The 20,486-nt window shown below is 35.6% G+C and overlaps 1 protein-coding gene across 1 annotated transcript in view; it reads right to left on the minus strand.

Annotated features, from left to right (window-relative positions):
- The window catches only part of LOC134480667 (glyceraldehyde-3-phosphate dehydrogenase-like), a 904,186-nt gene that overhangs the window by 867,623 nt on the left and 16,077 nt on the right, over nt 1–20,486 (minus strand). The window lies entirely within an intron of this gene.

Raw genomic sequence — 20,486 nt, forward strand, 5'->3', positions numbered from 1 at the left:
AACAATTTTTCCAAATCACAAATACAGGTGACAGCATTATTTATAGTCAAATGTATGTTATCTAATAATTAATGTTATTACTATAATAATTGTAAGTAATAAATTATTACTTTCAGAATTATAAAATAAAGATGTTTAGAATAATAATGGGCCAGTAAATAATTGAATTTGCAACTGGGAGTACTGAAGTCTAAAAAAGACATCAATTATGGCATTGCTTTTAATGTCTTACAAAGGTTTATGTACTAAAAGTCTGGTGGTAATCAAAGGTACAAGAATCATGGGAGGCAGTCCACTTGTGGCATGAGAAACTTGATGAGGCGATTGTGATCCTTCCAGCCCCATCTGACAGCTCCCAGTAGGAGGTTCAGTCTACTGTACCATAAAGTCCTTTCGACCCAAAGCAGTGTGAGACCAAGGATCCAAAAGCTAACACCTCTAAAAGTGAGCCAAAAATAAGATGTCCTCTCTATAAGTTTATTGACTAAGTTGGTTTGTTACCAGGGCAGAAAGCTGATTTATATAAGACCTAGGCAATGTCACTATAATAATTCTTAATTCATAAACATTGAGAGAACTATTTTCTAGTTCTCGATCTGGCCTAATTCATATTTTGTATGATGTTCTCACATGCTTTAGGCCAGTAAAAGATCTTATCTCATTAATCTAATTATTTTTTATAAAAGAAATCAATTTTAATTTCTATAAAATTCTGATACTGTGAACATAGAAATCTTGGAAATTCTCTGTGAATATAATCTTTGTGTTTAGCATGGAGACACCAGTCCAGTAAAATAAATAACAAGAAACCCCGAAAATGAATTTTTAATACATATTAAGAAATCTGGAGGAATATATATATATATATATATATATATATATATATATATATATATAAAACCTATGTATATAAATACATGATTTTATTTAGATGCATATCTATATGCATTTTTTAATGTTACAAGTTGGAATTCACCATGGGGCTGACATATATACTAAGAGAAAGACTACATCTTCCCAAGAATGATACAGGTGTGCTAAGGAGCTCAGCACACTTATATTAATACACAGGAGATACCCAACTTATTTTACAAGAGTAAAATGTAGTTTAAAGTAGACATTTATTGAAAGGTTTCCTTTAAGATAATCCCTAAGAAGCTTGCTTTGCGCTGTTTACTAGAGCAAAGGAAGGAAAGATTGTCAAAGAGGAATAAGAAAGTATATAGTGAAATGTAGGAAAACAAATCAAAGCTAAATATTGTCCATAATGGTCATCATTGAATCTATCTGATTCAACTTACCAAACTCTCCCAGTAAGTACAATACAGGGATTCAGGGATTAGTTGTTCTGTACACATGAATGTCAGTCATGAGTTGGGTTCACCATTTTTAAAGTCACATTCAACTGAGCTATTAAACTTTTTAATATAGGCATATGATTTAGAGAAGCTATATCTGCCATCGTTTCGCTGAGGTTAAAATCATATTTAAGTTTTTAAAAATACGCTTCCACACTGTGTGTGTGTGTGTCTGAATAAACACAATAACATTACCTGTTAGATATGAAAATTTTTGTCACTTGTCCAATATCTTCACTTTCACACCAACAGTCTTCATTTTATTGAGCCCTTTGTTTAATTGACTATGTTTGAATTTGAGAAGTCATTGTATCCAGTAACTACAATTTAGATTTCTTTTCTCTCTTAGATGGTCTATATCATGACCCTAGTGTTGCATTTCCTAACAACTTGTGATTAGTTTTCTCCATTGCAACTACAAGTTTTGGTAACAAGGAAGAGAGGAAATGATGTATCTCAGATTTACTGGACATCTGTTTTGTCAGCAAATAAATGCTACTATTTTTACACTTCAATTGTCAATTTTTGATATGCATCTTAACTATCCAGTTGCTACTCAGAGCTACCATTAAAACTACTGACATCACTAATCAAGGTTTAGTTTTTCAACATATATCAATGTATAGGTGTGTGGGTTAAGTGTGTGTGTTTCCTTTCTTTTATTCTATGTTTATTCTGCTTAAAAGACATCGAAGTAGCATTCACCTTTTTGAAAGTTTCCTACAATTTGTCTTGACAATGCAGTGACAAGTCAGTGACTTTGAAGACCCGTGGGAGGTAAAGTTTCATATTTCTAAAACTATGTAATTGAGAATGCACCTAGAACAAGTGTACACAGGAGAGCACAATCTCAGGAAAAGCTCCCTCCATCTCACTGGCAACCCTGGTATCATGGAAATGTGCCTCTTAATAAAATCACTGAAAACTTCACTCCAGCAACACTTTACTCTTCCACTGTTGGTACTACGTAGAGTTCTTCTCTGCTTCCTATATCAGTAATAATCACACATTTTGATAAAATTTAAGGAGTATAAGTATCCCATCCTCCTAGTTTCTAAAGTTAATGTCAATATCATTCCAATAAATGTGGTCCACCATTCAGTGTAGTAATACATCTGTGATAACTCTAAATCCTCAGTTCTGGTGAAGGGAGTATAGAAGGAGGAGAACTCAGAAGTCAAATGAAGTTGGCTGATATACATGGACATGAGGGTACAAATGACCCATTGGTATATTAAAACTCCTAATAATTCAAAAGGGTTCTTCAATATGAATACGCAATGCCTTTCCAAATTACCCCTTTGTTTTCAAAAGTAACCTCTAAAAGACTATTTGAGAAAACATAAACAAAACTTCTGTAAGTTTTCTTTCTTGCCATTGATAGTTTACTCATATTGATTGAAAGGTAATTTAAAATTCAGAAAAAAACCTGGATGACTATTATGTAATATTACTTGTTTTCTTTATAAAAGAATTTGGATATAAACATGTCCTCACCTTGTCAAAAATAATAGCTATTCTTATTCCTATATGGATGTCTGTTCCTCAAGGAAACATGTTTTACCAATTCTTCCTTCAACACGGAAGACAAGGTCATGCCTTTTGTTCAAAGAGCAGCATCATTGGCAATTTTATTCCCAAAAGATGGTCTATATCTATAATTTTTGTTATGTGAGTTATAGTACAGTATTTGTAAGCCAGGAGACACAGCAATGCACTCTAGTGAGTTAACAAATGACATTTGCTTACTCTATACCCAGTTTCAGAAACTGAAACTTTTCTGGGGGAAAATATTTCTCATTTTTCTACATGGATTACAGAAAACCTACCTTGCCTAATATTAGAGAGCTCAGAATCTACTATGTTCAAGTTTTAACATCATCAGCTCAGTAATTAACTCTGTTTATTGACTGCATTCCTCTGTGAGAACTTGGATGATATTTCTCATAACAGTTTTGTGAAATAAGTATATTTATCCTACTTAACAGCTGTGGAACTCAGAGTCAATGAAAACAATTTATCACAGAATATTGAGCAATTACTAGTATTAATATTGCCTTCATTCCTATTGTTTGTTTGTTACTAGTTAGCATACAAAGGAAGTGGGTTTATTGTGAAAGTTTCCTCTCAAGGGGAGAAAAAGGTTTATTTCATTTATGTTTCAATGTCCTAGATAATGATTGAGAGAAGTCAAGGCAGGAACATGTGCAGGAACATGAAGCAGGAAACCTGGAAGAACTGATGTTTAGATTCCTTCTTCTCCACACTTTCCTCATCCTCCTGCTGTACTAATTTTACTCACACTTCTAATATCCTATTTCTAGTTTTATGTCACCTGCTTTCTATCACTCTGTCTTCTCATCCTTGAAATCCTATTTTCCACTCTCGTGGTACAGTTTAAACTTTCATGACCAATATTTTAGGAATAATTTCATATATAAGGGGTGAAGAGATGGCTCATCAGTTAAGAGCATTGAATGCTCTTCCAGAGGTCCTGATTTCATTTCCCAGCAACCTCACAATGGCTCACAACCATCTGTAATAGGATTTGATCCTCTTTCATGGTGTGTCTGATTATAGCTACAGAGCACTCAGATAAATAAAATAAATAATAAATACATTTAACAAATAAATTCATATATAATATTCATTAGTCCATTCATACATTTGGTTGTCCCTGAGTTTTATGAAGAAATTAACTGTTACAAAACTACATTGCAATTTGACTTTTCTCTCTGTCGTATCAAAAATTCAATTATATATATTTCTTCCTGAGTTCAGTGACAACATATTGATAAATTGAACCTGTTTCTGGATGGAGGAATTTCTATTATATAAAAGGAAAAAACCGGTTGGGGATTTAGCTCAGTGGTAGAGCGCTTGCCTAGGAAGCGCAAGGCCCTGGGTTTGGTTCCCAGCTCCGAAAAAAAAGAACCAAAAAAAAAAAAAAGGAAAAAACCCCAATTCATGCGGTTCTCAAAGTTGTATAAACATGCTTTATCTCTTCATATTATCATCTAGCCCGTTGACACATTTTTTTCTTGTTAGAAATATGGGAAGTCAGAATAGTAACATGTACTTAAGAAAGAATGAGAAGTTTAAGAGTGTTTTATTATATTATGGGAGTACAATATAATGAATAAAAATCAAAATATAACAATAAAAATATAAATACTTATGTATTCATAAATCCATATATAATTATTGGATTATCTCACTTATACTCAAGGTATGAGAAATATAAAAATCAAGCTCAGTAGCTTCTTAGCTGTTGGTCTTGCATTTAATCAAAGCAATCTTATATTTTAGCATATCTAGCATAATATTTAATCGAAAATGTGATTTGGAATGTCCTTAATAGGTTCTTGCAGATACAGAAATCTGACTCTTGTAAACTTTATTAACACAACAGAAAAATTTTCCCTGAATCCATGGATAGAGAAGTTGTGATTACAACTAATTTGGGGGTCTAACTATCAATCTATTTACCTACCTACCTACCTACCTATCATCTATTTATTCTTTAACAAGCTAAGAAAACAATGGGGTTTTTCAGAAGATGTGGCTGAATACCAGATTCAACATTAGACAAATTTTTTATTATTCTATTCCAAAGGAATAAAAACCTAATTAACTGAAAAATATTACGGAAAAGATTTGTATTATATCAATCTAAAATCTAAATGAAATTGCATATAAAAGGTGTTTGATAGACAAAATAATCTCTTCTTTTATTGTTTCAGTTGATCATATTAAGATTTTCTCTCACCGCAAAAATAATTGTTACTTTTTTTCAATACTTGACTTTGGATTTAAAATAAATGTCAACTATTATGGGACACAAGGAAATAACAAAACATTTACCTATCTTAAGTCTAATTCCATTTGCTACTGTACCTGATCTGCCTGAGTTCCTTTTGGGACAGAAATTGTAGTTTCTGGCATTCAGAACCTAATCATAAAACAGAGGTGAATTAAGCAAAGGATTAATTGTTAGAGACTTTTCCCTCTAGTCCATATGTCTCTCACTTGTGAGGCTACGGGGAAGACTAGAACGATAAACTTCTATTGAACTAGGAGAAGAGAATCATGTTAGCAGAAGGAAAAACTTTTACACAAGCAAATGTGGGTTTAACTCAAATAGATTCATATATAGATTCATGGATATATATTTATACATTCATCTTCAAACTAGTTGGTTAAGACTTATATACCATTTCATAATTACATACTTACAATTAAACATCCATACTTACAAATGTACATGGATCAAAGAACCAAGGGCTAGTGCAGAAAGAACTCACTCAATCTGGATGAAAAATGAACTCCAATCTTCATTGCATGAAGAAAAAGTTTCTAACATTTTATTGCTAAACGAATTAAACCAAAGTTTGTAAGAAAAAAGCTTTGCTCTCTTTCCTAAAACCACTCCTGCCTTAATATTAAGAAAAGACCTGTTATGTCCCATGATAAGGAGAAGTCTGCCTGTTTCTTCTGCTCTCTTTGCACCTTTTTATTTTTCCTCTTTCCCTCTACATGTTGCTCTGTTAATTTTTTAAGTTGCCTTATAGTTTCTATGTTAATTCACTCTGCATTCTCCTTTTCATGATGATCTCTCCTCCTGCTCTGATGTAACAATGCTCTTGTTCCCAATGCCTTAGTCCCAAATGCTATCTCCCCAGTGCTAAGCCCTTACTTCTAAGTTCTTGACTTCAGTTCTAAAATTTTCTGTCTCCTCTCTTTGTCTTCAGCACTTATATATCTTTCAGAATACATGATCATATGGTAAAATTTTTACGACAAATTTACACATAAAAACAGAAATTAAATACAAAGTTTACAACAGAGAATGGTTACATGCATATCGACTAAGAATCATTATCCGCCTCAAAGTTTGTCTCCATACCCCCTCCAATGAACATTTTTGTTTCCCCTTTTAAGAAGGATTAAAACATCCACACCTTGGCCCTCCTTCTTCTTGAGTTTCATGAGGTCTATGGATTGTATCTTTGGTAATCCAAGCTTTTGGGTTAATATCCACTTATCAGTGAATGCATGTCATGTGTGTTTTTTTGTGATTGGGTTACCTCAGTCAGCATATTTTCTAGTTCCCTCCATTTGCCTATGAATTTCATGAAGTCATTGTTTATAATAGCTGAGTAGTAGATATACCACATTTTCTGTGTCCATTCTTCATTTGAGGGGCATCTCAGTTATTTCCAGCTTCTGGCTATTATAAATAAGGCTGCTATGAACATAGTGGAACATGCGTCTTTGATGTGTGTTGGGGGCATCTTTTTGGTATATGCCCAGGAGTGGTATAGGTAGTTCCTCAGGTAGTACTATCTTCAATTTTCAGAGGAACCTCCAGACTGATTTCCAGAGTGGTTGTACCAGCTTGCAATCCCACCAATAATGGAGGAATGTTCCTCTTTCTCCACATCCTCGCCTGCATCTGTTGTCACCTGAGTTTTTTACTTTAGCCCTTCTGACTGGTGTGAGATAGAATCTCAGGGTTCTTTTGATTTGCATTTCCCTGATGACTAAGGATGTTGAACATTTCTTTAGGGACATCTCAGCCATTCAATATTCCTTAGCTTAGAATTCTTTGTTTGTTTAGCTCGGATAGATAATTGATAGAGGGGTAGATGTTAGATAGTTGCTCCGATGATAAACACAAGCATCCAGAAAAGGTATTTTCTTGGCCAGTTTTGCTTAGAATTCCATGTCCTATATGCATAAGTTTATATGTTCCAAATAAGATAACTTTATAAAATAAATTGTGTAGCTTATGTATCCTCTTATTCTTTTCAGACAATTAAAGCAATTTATTTTTGAAGTTGCTCCTTTGTAAACATTTTTGATCCATTTTTTTACATGCTTTAATATTATCTGAAATTAGAGCATAATGAATTAGACATTGGGTAACTTTTCTGTAGTTCCATCAAAGTCATGGGTATTGTTTTTTAACCTCAAGATGATATCAAGCTTATGATATGGCTTCTTGATTCTTTCTTATTTTCTTTCATGCTCTATTCCCAATTTCTGTTGTTTTCATTTCACTGTGCAAGTAGTCACATTTAGTATGAACAGTAGCTTATTAAAAAGACAACATTATCATTTGAGCAGGAAAATTGTATCTCTATATTCTGCGTACTGATTCACCTGTAATCTAACTGTAATTAGATCTGTTTTAGAATATGTAAAATCAAAGCTCAAAATTAACCATTTTAGACAAACTTGAAAAGTGTAAAAAGAAATTAATCATTGACATTGGATATAGAGAAATATAAATACAGTTCAAATCTCCAAATATAGTATAAAAGTTTAGAACTTCATAAGTAACACACTCTGCCTTTTATTTTTCCTCTACTCACAGGCAACTAAGCTCTCCATCTGTATTTGAAAAGTTGTAAACCTACAGTCCTTGGAATGCCCTGTTCTTGGTGAATATTCTGATTAATGAATATACTCTACCTCATTAAAAACTTATATTCCTTATGATTGGTATGGCTTAAGTCATAGGTGTACTCTGATGTTGATCTAGCTTTCGTAATATGCCTACCTTGACATTGGTGTGGTTTAAATCGTATGAGATGTTGCACATTAAGAATCAACTTTCCAGTTACACAGCTTCGTTGTGTTACAGATCTGTTTAATCTCCAAATGAAATGTGAAACTCAGAAAAATAAATTCATGGTTAGCAATGCCCAGTTGAAATTACTTTCATCTCCTGATCAAATAGTGTGAGAAAAAAATATTGATCAAATGTTGTGAGAAACAGTCTTTTAAATTTAATGTAGAAAACAGAACATTAAATGATTTAATTCAGTTATATAACAATGTCATACTTTCCATAGGACTTGCCTATGAGTCTTTTTTTTTTTGCAAGGTCTGCTTGACACAGTAGAAGTATATTTATTGTTAATATCAGGGTGATAATTTCAATATTTAATTAGTAACCCTAGCTATTTGCAGCCTTTGGATTTCATTTTACATTGGTTTTATCAATCAAGACATAATGGTAGGAGCTAATGTTATAGAAAGAATTTGTCATGAGCTTGTATACAATGTGATGAATAGCTTATACCCATGTTTTGCCTCCTGGAAATCATGTGTATATTTCAGCTGCAAAGATTCATAGGAAATTGGACTCTGCGGGTCCATGATGAGCCATACTGTTATAATCTTCACCCATTATGCTCACCAAATATTTCCTTCACATCTAGGGGACAACTATCTCTTGAAAAGGATGACAACTCCAATTCTATTCATATCCTGTGTAGTGATGTCCCACATTCTTCATGTACTCTGAACATAATATCCTGAAGGAGAGCCACTTATTAGACAGAAATAAAAATCAATTTCCATGCCCATATATTTTAATATGCTGTAGCAAGGTGGTACCTGAGTAACCAAAATATTCTTTTCCATTCACAAATGGTAATAAATAAAATCTAAAAGGGATGCTTCCATGGAAATTTTACATGGATTTCTTCCAGTAACAGAATGAAGGTAGAGTGGAAGGGGAAGCCCTGGGTCCTGCTAAGACTGAACCCCCAGTGAACTAGTCTATGGGGGGAGGGCGGCAATGGGGGGAGGGTTGGGAGGGGAACACCCATAAGGAAGGGGAGGGGGGAGGGGGATGTTTGCCCGGAAACCGGGAAAGGGAATAACACCCGAAATGTATATAAGAAATACTCAAGTAAATAAAAAAAAAAAAAAAAAAAAAACAGAATGAAGGTAGGAGTATTGATAATAAATTGTCCTTGAGTGCCAAACAGTTGCTGCTATGTGGTTTTCTACATAGTCTCATCAACTAACTATACAGCAATATCTGATATAATTAAATCTATCAAATTTATATGATAATCTAAGAAAAAGATTATCCCTAGTAAGAATTCTCTTTCCTTGTTTGTGTCTGTGTTTTCTTACTGTCAGCAATTCATGAAACTATCTTGTTTCCATGAGCAGGCACAATTCTTTTTCTGGTCCTTTCTCTGAGCTACTGATTTTATTGTATCTCCAACACTCAGAACCATCTTATTTTTTGGTTAGACTAGAAGTCCAAACTCTGAAAGACACTACATTTCTGGACTCTCTGTGCCACATTCTTTCCTGTATGCATCTCCTCCAGAAATATTTTCTCTAATGTAGATAGTAAAATCAAACAAAACAATCAAGTTAGTGTATAGAAAATAAGCTGATTATCTGTCAGTTTCAGAGAAACCTAAAGGAAAGCCTCTTATTATTAATTTTTTTTCCTTATAAGCTGTAGCTATACAGGATATACTGATCTGGGTCAACACTTTATTAAGTTTTACTTCTAATTATCTATTAACTTTAACCAGTGAATGATATTGTTTTTCTATTGCTTCTATTTATTTTCAAGATTCACATTACTTATATTAAGTATCTTGGTAGGCCAAAGGTTTATGAAGGAATAATAGTATAACATACTCTTTTCATATTCTTATAGTGTGAATGCAGATGTGCAACATCTCTTTTGTCTTATAAGCATATAGACAGACAAGTATAGATATGTAGGACTTCAGAGATATAGACAACAAGATAACAAGAATGATCCTCCTCAAGAGCTCAGTTGAACTAATATCATAAAATCATGGTGGATTAGTTAAAAATTCTTAAAATTTTAAAATGCTTATTTGTGCATATGAATAGATACTGACCTCATACAAAGATTCAGAAATTGCATGAAACTGGCCACTTCTGTATTGGTGTCATTCCAAAAGAGAAACGTTCACTCTATCATGCTCAGATATGCTTTTCGAATTGTTCATCAAACACAGGCTAGTGCTATATCTACAGTGTTCCAGAGTAATGTAAAACTTGTCTGTGTTTTCAGGTGTCTAAGATTGCCAAGCACAGCTTCTGAGCATGACTTGATATAATGCTTTCCCTGTGTGGGAAGATGAGGAGAAGCAAAGAAAAAGAGAGTGGTACCAATTCCACCTTTAAGGATTTTAGAGAGCTTGGTCTCCTACCCACTCAAGAATACTCTTACCCAACTATTTTGTTCTTTCATTGTTGTTCATGACAGTGTCATCTCATTTTTAAGTACATGTTCCTCCTTAAAATAATCATAAAAGACACACATCTGTGGATTAAAAGTCATCAGTCAAGCAGTGAGTAAGTGTCTTTGTCACTTAGATATTACTCATATTATCCTTATGGTTAGCAAAAGTTGAAAATGTCCTCATTAATTATTAGTGACATTTAACAAAAATAATTATTCCTTTGCATCATCAAGCTCCAGTTTCAGCTGAAACTTCTAATTTTGGTCTTTTCTGAAGAAAAAAAAATCACAGAGTACCAGCTTTGTTTCTTTAACCTACACTACTTAAGCCCTGTCTAAGAGAGCAAATTAATGTAATCTTCATTGGTAACTTAAGTGTATGTTTTATGAGAAGCAATGTATGGAGTCCTTTTCAATAATATTTTATTTTCTTCCATGTAGCAAATCTTTCTAGGCTCTGAAGCATCTCCCTGATTTCATTTTCTGAGTATTATGAGAGTTGAGTACTTTAACCTGTGTTAATTCTCACCTCACCTAATGGCCTAGCTGACAAACTCAAGACTGAATCCCGGGTCTTCCATACAAAGGTATCTGGAATTACACTCAGCACATTTTTCACTTTAGGCTTTTGTTTATCATTTATAAATAATAGGGTTATAATAATTTCATGCTTGTCAAAATAAAAGTGACCACAATGGATGCTTCAACACACATTGCCTTTTTAACCCAAAACATGTATTAAAAGATTTAAGACAATGGTCACTTAAAAGAAAGAAACATACTTATAAGTAACGTGGTTATCACTTTATAGACACTTTATAGACTGATCCTGGAGCCAGAAAATCAAAGACAAAGCACGGTCCCTATTTTTGAAAAGCAAAGATCTAATGTAGACAGTGGTTGAAGTTGTTGAGATTACTATAATGCACAAACTCATGGTATAAATGGAGAAAAATGAAATCTAAGATTTGCTTCTTAAGAGTATGTCCTATGGTACTTTAAAGAGTGTCTTAGTTAGGGTCTTATTGCTATGAACAGACACTATGACCAATGTAAGTTTTATAAAGGACAAAGTTTAATTGGGTCTGGCTCACAGGTTCAAAGGTTCAATCCATTATCATCAAGGCAGGAGCATGGCAGCATCGCAGCATCCAGGCAGGCATGATGCAAGATGAGCTGAGTTCTACATCTTCACCCAAAGGAAGCCAGAAATAGACTAAGCACCCACAGGCAGCTAGGAGGAGGTTCTTCAAGCCCACCCCTACAGTGACACAACAAGGCCACACCTTCTAATAGTGCCACTCCCTGGGCCAAGCATACACAAACCATCACAAAGAGCAAGAAACGTTGCCTGAGTTGCTGAGGAAGTATTGGGCTTACTAGTAAACTGAAGGAAGAAGGCTATAAGTAGAAAGAACAGCATGCCCAAGCAACTCACAAGCATACTCACAAGCCTCAGATGAAAGATAGCCTATGTCATTTGTTTTTCTAGATAACCAAGGCAAATGAGTTTTGCTGGAGTTGGGAGAACTGGGTCTTGCCTCAGAATTAAATTGTCAGAATTAAAAATGCATTATAGATTTCTTTAAGCAAGACCTATTCTGAGAAGAGAGTTGATCCGTCCTGTGAAAATCAGTTATCATCCATATATTTGCACAAAATGTATCTGCCATAAGCAATCTAGTGTTACTTAAGAAATGTTATTTCTATAACAGTTTCTAATTAAAATGTGTAATATATATCATATTTCTTAAATTTAATATGTATGTGGATAATGAATATTCATATACATGCATATATAAGTGTACATTTTCTCTACCTGCTTCAAGGAATTTGAACTGTATTCTTTTCTCTCCCAACTATAAACTCTTCATCAAATATTTAAATGTATGTGACTGAAGAGATGAGATGAGGGCCCAAACAGCCATATAAGAAAGCCAAATACCTCAGTACATGTGTCAATTCTCAGTATTCCTGACTGTCAGTCATTCTAGGGAAATCAGCAAGCTGTGTTTAGTGAGAGAATCTAGCTCCAATATTAGGTGGAGAGTAGTTGAGGAAGACACCTGACTCAACTGCTACCACCACGTATATAAGCATAGGTCTGCATATACACTGACCCCGCCCTGTGCCTACTACACACACAGACACACACACACACAGACACACACACACACACACACACACACACACACACACACACACCTTAAACTTAAAAATGTAAGACTCACAGAAATGCTGCAGAGTCATGAATTTATAAAAGAATATATTCCAGTATCTCACTCTTGCCATGTCTAATTTTTCTTTAGACATCTTTCTAATGTCTTTAATTTTCTTCTGGCAATATGATCTTAGGTGTTTCCCATTATGATCCTCATATTACTGACATGTGTCATGGTGCTAGTCTTGCAGAACAATGTCTATAAGAATATCACTTTTATTATTTAGTAACTAGACTTCATGAATATATTTTTACTGCTACTCCAAAGAATAATTTTGCAATGAATTATTTTATTATTTTAGCAATAACATGTCCTAATTTGGGAGAAGTACATAGTTTGCTCAAGACTATAGAGTTAAGATATTGTTCCAACTTGATTTTCAATCTTTGACTTCCAGTCCTCAGAAATACATAAATACATTACTATTACTTTAGGGTTTATCCATACATGTGGACACACACACACACACACACACACACACACACACACACCTCTAAAACTTCATTCTGGTGTGGCACATATCCACACACAAAAGAAGCTAAGACAGCGAGAAAAGGGAGAACATCAACTCTTTTGAATTAAACTTGAGTGACAACAGTATTTATATTTTATCTTAGACCCCTTTAACTAAATCATAGTTGTTAGATTACTGGTGTAGATTACTCTTAGTATATCCTCTAACACGCATTTTAGGTAGATTACCATAAGCATGCTGTATTAAGAAAACAAAAATAAAGCATTAATAACTTCTCTCCATCAAATCAGTCTGTCTTAAGCTCAGTTTTCAATACAAATTTGATTTTAATAAACTCTTTTCTTTTAGGCATCAATCCCCTTTAATAAGAGGCAGATGAAGTGGCCTGGAAACACACTCAGTCAGCAGTGTTTTTCCATGGGCCAGTGGCAGAGAAAAGACAAAATGATTGTACCGTGCTATTAACCGACTAGCACTAATGGCATTCAGTCTTGTGAAATGGATATTAATGATTCTACTGTGTTTAACTTGGTTTGTTTTTGATAGATTTTTCCCCTTCTGAATTAATGTCTGTCTTCCTTTGATTAATTTAGGGTGATTGTACTGCGAGTCATTTAATTACTTTTTTTTTCTTAAGTCAAAAATCATTCATTGTGATGACGGCAGTCATTTTAATTTCTCACAAGAATAGTCTCCAAGGATCTCAAGTACTGAACTTTCAAAATGAGCAGGAGAAGCTCTTCATCAAGCAAGGAAGCAGACACGTTGGAGATATCATAGATCTCACTCAGGACCTGAAGCTCTAACTCCCAGGAAAAGCTATTTGAGACATATATGTTGGTTGCTGAAACTAGTTGTTTTATCTGACTAAAGTATAAAGAAAATATATATGTGTATAAGTGTATACATACACACATACACACACATATCCTTTAAATTGCTTATACTGGGCTATGACAGTGGAGGGGATAGTTTTTAAAAAATACTATCAGAACAGAGAAAATAGGATAGAGTAAAATGTATACTTGATTAAAGTTGAAAGGGATTTGTTACTGTAGTATTTGATTCTGTGATACCAGCATCTGATCGATACAGATGCAGATTACAGCCACCCATTGGACTGAGGTCACAAATCTCTATGGAAGAGTTAGGGAAAGGATTGAAGGAACTGAAGGGGCCACAAGCCCATAGGAAAAACAACAGTGTCAACTAACTCGGATGCCTCCCAGAGACTAAGCCACCAACCAAATAGTGTACATGGGCTGGTCCTTGGCCCCCAGCACATACTTAGCAGAGGACTGCCTTTTCTGGACTCAGGGGAAGAGGATGTGTCCAATCCTGTAGAGACTTGATGCCCGAAGGAAAGAGGTTGCTGGGAGGGTATGAAGTGTGTGTGGCGGTGCATGAGGAGGGTGGATAGGTGGGGATATGGGAACACCCTCTCAGAGGCAAAGGTTGGGAGGACTGTGAAAGGGGACCATTTGGATGTAAATAAATTAATATAGTAAAAGAGAAAGTAAAATATAAGAGCTCCCAAGGACTAAACAACTACCCAAAGACTACACATGGACAGACCCATGGCTCCAACTGCATAAGTAGCAGTGTATGGACTCGTTGGGCACCAATGGGAGGAGAAGCCCGCGGTCCTGCCAAGGTTGGATCCCCCAACCCAGTGTAGGGGAATGTCAGGGTTGGGAAGTGGGAAGGGGGTATGGTTGGGGAGGGGAAAAACCTTTATAGAAGAAAGGGAGGGGATGGGGGCTTATGGTTGGGAAGCCAGGAAAAGGAATAACATTGGAAATGTAAATAAAAATATCCAATAAAAAAGGAATAGGTAAAAAGGGTATGTCTGTTTTCAGATTTGAGGAATCATGGGATCTTTGAACGCGTGTGCTGTTTAGATGCATGTTGTGACTGTCAGTATTTTTTGTTGGCAAGTGTTCTTAAATCAGTTTTATTTGCAGCAACTTAAGCATACTAGTCATCTCGGGCTTTATCACCTGACTCTGAGGTGATACATTATTATGTAAGTATCTGGTACATTTGTAGAGATGGGAAACTTTGCTGGACCTCATGGCTATGGTATAATATACTTGAAAGTCAATTAAGACCTTGTTCAATATACACTGTAGAGCTTTGCACTCTGCCTGCTTTCTATTTTTAGGTGCCTTTAGGAAAACAATGTAACAACCAACCTTCCTTGCCTTGGAGTTCCAATATAACCAACATTTACTACTCAGGATAGTGTGTTTCTGTGATCTTATGTTTTGTGCTCTTTCCTTGTGACCTAGAGTAATGTATATGTGTATATGTGTGTTAAAACAATACTTTTCCAAAAAACAGAAAACTAGTCAAAATAGACTCTCTATTGTAAGTATCTACAGTAAGTATTAGAAACAGCATCGAGGTAATGCTTAACAAATGATATGCTTGCAGTATTGTTTGTTGTTTAAGTCAGAGTCAATAGGTACATTGCCTACACAACTATTATAACATTTCTATAAAGTATTAGTCACTCTTTCTTTGTTTCATGATTTCTGTGCTGTTTAATAAATTCAGAGCAAAACCATTTGTTAGAGATACAGGCAGACAACGAACAGGTATGGATAGATATATACATAAATATAGTATACATATATATATATATATATAGATAGATAGATAGATATAGTACAGATACTTAGATATAGTACAGATACATAGATATAGTACAGACTATAAGTAAGACAGAAGCCATAAGATAGAGACAGAAGAAGAGACGAAGAAAGAAGCAGAGGATTTCAACTTGCTTTTGCCTTTGGTCAAATATATCCAAGAGGAAGTACTTTGTCTCCCTACTGTAACACTGACACATTTTGTGTTTCCAAGGCTATCTTCAAGGCATAAAGTAAATCCAGATGTGTATTATCTGACAATAAACAAAGCTTCTATCCTTTCAAATCACTAGATCACAAGTTCATTGCCCACCAAATAGGCACTGTAAAATATTTTGAATTGTTATTACAAATATTTGCTTTTACAGGAATAAAAAGAAATGCAAGGCAAAAGAGCTATCTCAACTGGTAAAGCACTTGGATGTTGGTGTTAGTGTGAGGACACGAGTTTCATTCTCAGAGCTTGTACTAAAAAATAAAACAATCAGCATGGTGCCTGGTGCTTATAAACTCAAGTCTGGAGAGGCAGATACAGGCAGATTCCTGTACATACAGACTGTAGCTCTGCCCATTATGCATTAACCTATTTGAGTACCAGAGAAATGTTAGACCTAGACTCAAAAAAGAGAAAGAAAATGGTGTTCTGATGAATAATAATTGGTGAATTGATCATATCTTTGGGCATATGCATTCAGCCCCACATATCTATATACATTCATCTGCACAAACAGGGGCATTCACACAGAGATATATACATACATTGATACACACACATATAAGCAGATATACATACACAGGTACATGTAGAGACATACACATTGCTAAAACTGCAAAGATATACAAATATGAACACATGGATACACAGATACAAATACAAAAAAACACACAAATATTCACAGATATATGAAGGCAGATATTCAAACACTCAAATAAACATATTGATACACACATAAATATATACACAGATACATAGATACATACTCAGATATGCATATACAGATACATATAAAGACACACAAATATACACACAAGAATAAACGTACACAAATATATAGATATAAACACACAGAGATACACACACAGATACATAAACACACACACACACACACACACACACACACACACAGATTCATGCAAACAGACACACCAAGTAAAGCATTTTTAGTCCAGATAATTCTGATGCCGCAGGAAACTAGGTAACCAGAGGAATGAGAGTTTCAAATTTGAGTCACCAGATCTAGAATCATAATTTGATACACGAGTATACATAGATACTTGAACATATCATGTAAACCCAATTTTACTTTCACCCTCTGTTATGTAGAGCTACTGTTGTGTAATTTCTACTACGGTTCAGAGAACTTCAAGCAACACAGATGAGTTATCACTGCACCTACCTAATACCTTAGACCACAAATATAATTCTGTGGACAGTATTTTTTTTCTTCAGAAGAATGACTTTTAGATACTTGTAGGCATTAATGCCATCAGAGTAGTCTAAAAGCCAATTTAGCACCAGTTCCCATCAGCAGTGATCAAAAGGTAGCTGAGGTCTTGGCCCTTTAGAGTTCTCTCTGCATGGCGCTTCTAGGAGGATCTTTCTCTTTTCTGTCTGTTGTGTGTGCCAAGCTCTCATCAGGTAATAATTCTCTATATCCCACTGTGTTCACATTTCATAAAGGCTGAGTGTTTCTGGCATAGTATCTGGCATTTCACAGTCTTTATCTAATCTTGTAATCTTTGTAACTCTGTTGAAAAGCACATATTGACACAATTTCAAATCAAGAAAGATGAGTGTTAAAGACTTGTCCAAGGTCAAGCTGATTGGTGGCACAACTAACCATTCAAACTCAGAGGTCTTGTCTCCAGCCTTACAGTTTGCCTTGGACTTTGTGCCTGAAAAAGGACAGTTGAAAAAGATGAAGGTTACAGAGAGAAACTGGTGTTCAGAAGGCTGTTTAGGTAAATATTGACTGTGTTTTTTGGAAAGTAAATTTTCACATGATGTGTGTTGTTTATGCTGCTCTTGGTTTTGTTTTTCCTTTTATTTCTAATGAATATGCACTCATATTTAGGAAATGGCGCTTTTTAATTGACTAGCTTATAGTGAAATGTCCTCTCTTTTCAGGTGCTTCAGTGGGAACAGAATGGAGCTATTCACTCATTTGAGGCTAGTTTTCAGCCTTATTGACTATCAAGCTGGGCCTGTAACTATTGTTCATGCAAATGGGGTTCTGTTTTTAGAAAGGGTGACTCATTATAAAAACAATGTGACTTGTCTGTCCCCATGGCCTGAAAATAAATGTGGGGGGACAATAGATGCCAGGAAGCAAACACTTGTTTTCTCTTGAAACTTTGAAAGCTCTCTTGGCAACATTAACAGTTCCTCTTTCTTTTTTGAGTTCACAGAAGTTGCTCTGCAATTAACTTGCACACACTAAGATCTCTAGACCCAGAAAATGGTGGGCTTTGGGCTCTGGTAAAGAGGATGATAATTCAGGCTCTCTCTCTCTCTCTCTCTCTCTATCTCTCTCTATCTCTATCTCTATCTCTCTCTATCTCACTCTCTCTCTTTCACACACACACACACACACACACACACACACACACACACACACACGCACAGGGAGAGTTAAAAATCTCTTTGTGAGCTCCCCCCAACATTCTCTTTCAAAGGACTCCTCGTCTACTTCCAAATTTAGCCTTTTGAATATAAGTGAAAGAAAAAGGTAGATTTTAGATAAAAAAGAAAGAGTTGGGAACCCTAGCTTTTGTCTATAATAACGTGAGCCTTTGTTTTCAAGTATTTATCTATCATTATTATGTAACATTTATTCATTTATATACAGAGATGCAATGCTGACCCAAATTATTTCTTCCAATTTTCCTTCTAGTGAGATAGGCAAGTCTAAATAAAAAATTACATATATTATATACCTAATATATTAATTATATATTGCATATTATATGTTATATAATATCATGTACCACATATCATATATCATATGTCATTTATCATATTACCTAAAACAATTATATATACATATTTTCCACAAAACCCAATTAATCCTGTGAAGATAACATTCCCATCATGACATAGAATTCATGCTGAAAGAGTTCCTAACAAAAAAGTATTTATTGTAGATTGCAAGAAAATGAAAGTCAAGTCAATAGACACAGTTATGGTTATGATGAAAAAGAATAGTTCTATCAGAAGATAAATGATATGCAAGTTCCTCATCAGAGGACTGAACAGATCTGAGGCCAGGTGTCAACATGGTTAAGTTCATGGTGAACTGGTATAGAGAAAGAGTGACATGTTCATTTAATTTGAGTAATACTCTGTTCTCTTTCCATTGGATGAGCTATAGAATGTTGTATAGATTGAAACTATTCACCTCAGAGAAATCATACAGTGTCCTCTGGTTACTAGTTAGCTAAGTGAAGACTTCTTGGCACTACCAGGATAAAGATTATGGGTAGACCAGAAGTTCCTCAAATGCTCCTCTTTAGGATGCTGCTTTTCTATCAGTGGTTAATAGCAGTGAGCAGGAGCAGTAGGCAGGCAGATGTAATGGAACTAGAATCCTATCCTCCAGTATTACTCTCTTTGTTCTAGCCTCCAGTACCAGGGATTGGGTCTATGAGTATTCTAGTGCCCAGATAGACCTCAAGTATTTGCACAGTTGCTCTTTGTCACCAGCCTGTGTTATAGCTATCAAATTGGGGTCTGAGACTATTACCCTGAAGACTCAACAGTTACCTAGAACTGCAGGCATCTAAGCCTTGTAGCTTCTCTTTCCTGGCCCCACACAGCCTTTCGCCAGTCTCCGCTTGCTGGCCTCTGCTACGTCCCTCTGTTCAGCTGTTCTGTTGCTGCTGCCTGGGTAATTTAGGAATCTGCCTCATTTGAATGTTGGGGCACACTATGGGCACCAAGGAACTGAAAAAAAGGCATCTTCTCCTACTGGGTGAGAGACCCATGTAAGATATGAGATGCCCCAGGCTTATGAAGGTGGGGTTCAGACTGGTGGACACTGCTGGTGCTGGTCTGTGTCTTTAGTGAAATCTCTTCAGCTGTCAAAAGGCTATACCCATTCCTCTACCTATTCCTTTTTTTGGCAGGTCAGTGGAGGTCGCTGCTACTAGAACCCTGGAAGCCAGGACCATGGGTCAGGATCTAGATGTGCAGTGTTAGTTATTTTGAAATATGCACAGGCAGAGTGCGGGATGGTATAGATTCATGTGGGATGGATGGTGGTGTTTCCCCAGCGACCACACACTCCTCTGCCGTCTGGGCCAGGTACCTGATGGGTCCTTCCGGTTGTCAAGCTTCTTTTGCCATTGTTCTCACCATTGCTGCTTGTTGCTGTTTTGTACTTACAGTTATCAGGCAAAGAGCAGCTATTGCATCAACATCCTTTTCGAAACCAATGCTGCAACAGCAAGGGAGGCCGCACAGGGAACTGGATCCCAGCTGACTGAGGCACCACGCACACTTGAGTGTCCATTTTCTAATGAACTAGAAGTAGTGTTTTCACCAACTGCAACCACTGGCCAATCATAGCCTTTGCCTTAGCAGCAATCAGGGAGCTTTGAGCCATTCACAGAAGAACCTTCACCCACCGAACTGCTCACCCTGGAGTCTTGTTCTAAGTGTTGTGGGCAATAGGGAGAATTCAGTTCTGATACTTAGGGAGTTATATTGTCCCATTCCCAGTGCCTTTTCGTTTACTCTTA

The sequence above is a fragment of the Rattus norvegicus genome, chromosome 10 (assembly GCF_036323735.1).
Source record: "Rattus norvegicus strain BN/NHsdMcwi chromosome 10, GRCr8, whole genome shotgun sequence".
Taxonomy (NCBI): Eukaryota; Metazoa; Chordata; class Mammalia; order Rodentia; family Muridae; genus Rattus; species Rattus norvegicus.